Here is a 3,324-nt window from a genome sequence, read left to right as displayed (position 1 = left end):
TCCTTATATAGTGTGCACATTAGGATTACTCCATGTAACCCATGACTTTACCCATTCCTTATGCACCATAGGTTTTAACCTCCATGCAGTATCCATGGGTCACCACATGGGTTAAACCCAACATAAGGAATCATGGATCATAAGCCTACATATATAAGAATGAATAATTTACACAATCAATACCCATATATTTAATTAGTTTCTTTTGATCACTAAATTAAGTCCAAATTAATTCTTGATCAATACTAATTAAATAACATGATTTCATATTAATATATTAGATCTTATAATATATTAATATGTCACAAATGTCTTTTTCTCGCAAATGGTTTATACAAATTTTCTGATACCATGCAACCTAAATGGACCATGCTGGGTCGGGTCAAGTACATCCCAATTATAGTTATGGAGTTAGACACTAATCCAACAGACTTATCCAGCCAGCTCAATGAACTGCTCAACAAAGGATTCATTAGACCAAGATTCTCACACTGGGGAGCCCCGATCTTATTTGTGAAAAGGAAGGATGGATCCTTTCGGATGTGTATAGATTATTGCGAACTCAAGAAGCTCACCATCCAGAATCGCTATTCCCTTCTTCGAATCGGCGACCTCTTTGATCAATTGCAAGGAGCCAATTACTTCTCAAAGATAGACCTAAGATCAGGGTACCATCATTTGCGAGTCCATGAGGGTGATATTCCTAAGACAACATTTTAGACTCGGTATGGTCACTATGAGTTTGTAGTGATGTCCTTTGGTTTAACCAACGCACTGACGATATTCATGGATCTGATGAATCGGGTGTGCCGCCCCTTCATAAACAAGTTTGTGATAGTATTCATTGATGATATACTTGTCTATTCCCGAAGTGAGGAAGACCATAGACAACACTTGAGGTTAGTGCTAGAAACTTTAAGGGTGGAGAAACTGTATGCAAAATTCTCTAAGTGTGATTGGTCACATGGTTAACGAGAAAGGCATACAAGTTGACCCTTCCAAAATCAAAGCGATTGAGAATTGGTCAGCACTGAAGACGCCCACAGAAATCCATCAATTCTTGGGTCTCGCTGGCTATTATCGCAAGTTTATTCATAATTTCTCCAGCATTACTAAGCGTTTGACCACCCTAACTCAGAAAGGTGTATCCTTTAGTTAAGGAGAAAATGAAGACACTGTGTTTCAAACATTGAAGCGGGCGTTATCCAGCGTGCCTATCATGTGTCTGCTAGAAGGGATAGAGGTCTTTGTTGTCTATTGTGATGCATCCAATCAGGGCCTAGGCTATATGCTCATGCAGCGAGGAAAATTCATTGCTTATGCCACGGGACAACTAAAAGCGCACGAAGTCAATTATTGCATTAAGGATATGGAGACATTATCTCTATGGAACTAAGTGCACTGTCTTCACCGACCATAAGAGCCTATAACACATTTTTGATCAAAAGGAATTGAACAGGAGACAACGACGATGGGTGGAGCTACTTAATGATTATGAGTGTGAGATACGCTATCATCCAGGCAAAGCCAATGTGGTAGCAGATGCCCTCAGCCAGAAAGAGTACTCGGGTCGGAGAGTGAAGGTACTGACAATGACCATCCATTCCCATTTATCCGCTAAGATCTGAGAGGCTCAGTTGGAAGCCTTAAAACCAGAGAACATGTCGGATGAAGATTTGAGGGGAATGGAAAACAGCTTATAGATCAAGGTAGACGGAGTCTATTATTTCATGAATCGGATATGGACCCCAAATTTCGCCGGTTACAGAGAGGTTGTCACGAGCAAAGCTCACATAACTCGATACTCCTTTCACCCAGGTTCGAATAAGTTTTATCTAGATCTCAAAACGATCTATTGGTGGCTGAATTTGAAAGCACAGATTGCTACCATCGTGGGAAAGTGCCTGACTTGTGCCAAGGTGAAGGCGGAATATCAAAATCCCTCAGGTCTACTTCAACAACCAGAAATACATGAGTGAAAGTGGAAAAGGATTATGATGGATTTTATCACTAAGTTTCTCCAGTCTCCGAGTGGGTACAATACCATATGGGGAACTTTCTATCGATTGACTAAATCCGACCACTTCCTGCCAATCAAAGAAACCTTCAAGATGGAGAGACTGACACAAATCTACATTCAAGAGATAGTCCATCTGCATGGTGTGCCTGTGTCCATTATCTCCAATCTACCATCCACAAATTGATGGGCAGAGTGAGAGTACCATTCAAACATTGGAAGACATGTTGAGAGCATGTGTTATAGATTTTGGTAAGTCGTAGGACACCCATTTTCCCTTAGTCGAGTTCCCCTACAACAATAGCTACCAACTAGTATCAAGGATGCGCCATTTGAAGCCCTTTATGGTCATAAGTGCAGATTTCCTTTGTGCTAGGAAGAGGTGGGTGACACGTAACTAGCCAAGGGTTAAGTCCCTGATAGTACTCTCACAGACCCAGAGATCATTCGCGGAACCACAGAAAATATTATGCAAATCAAAGAATGACTAAAAACCTCCAGTGATAGGCAAAAGAGCTATACCGACAAATGATGAAAAACCATGGAATTCCAGGTTGGTAATTGTGTTATGTTGAAGGTCTCACCTTAGAAGGGCATGATACACTTTGGGAACTGTGGAAAGCTAAATCCGAGATTCATTGGGCCATTCGAAATCCTCGCTAGGATCGGTCCCGTCTCATACAAACTTCGTTTACCCCAAGAGCTTAGTAACATTCATCCCGTCTTTCACGTGTCGAACCTTAAAAAGTGTCTATCCGAATAAAACCTTGTGATCCCTCTTGATGAGATCGAGATCAACGAGAACCTTAATTTCGTGGAAGAACTAGTCGAAATCTTTGATTGGGAAGTCAAACGAACAAAACAAAGTCGCATACCGAGAAGATTCAATGCAACAGAAGTACCCTCATCTTTTTCTGAGTCCATAATTTGTATTCTATGTTAGAATTTCAGGACAAAATTCTCCTATCAGGGGGATGAGGTGACAACCTGAACCTTTTTCCATTAACGTTAGCTCGATTCCATTAAATATATTCGAAATTTTATTTTTCTCCATCAAAATTCTTATGGTTTGGAAAATCGTTTAAGATATATAATGGAATTTTATATAAGAGTCAGAAACAAAATTGCGCGAAAACCCGAGTTACTTAGAAAATCGGCGATTCCGGCCTGACTTGTGTTCACGACCGTGAACCCGATCACGGTCGTAAACCCAATCACGGCCATAAACCTGTTCACGATTGGTGGTTCCCACCATTTACCGTGAACCTAGCCAATAAATATGTGCTTCTTCCGCTCATTTACACTTT

This window comes from Lactuca saligna, chromosome 2, assembly GCF_052625555.1.
Source record: "Lactuca saligna cultivar CGN05327 chromosome 2, ASM5262555v1, whole genome shotgun sequence".
NCBI lineage: Eukaryota > Viridiplantae > Streptophyta > Magnoliopsida > Asterales > Asteraceae > Lactuca > Lactuca saligna.
This window is presented reverse-complemented; position numbering follows the sequence as displayed.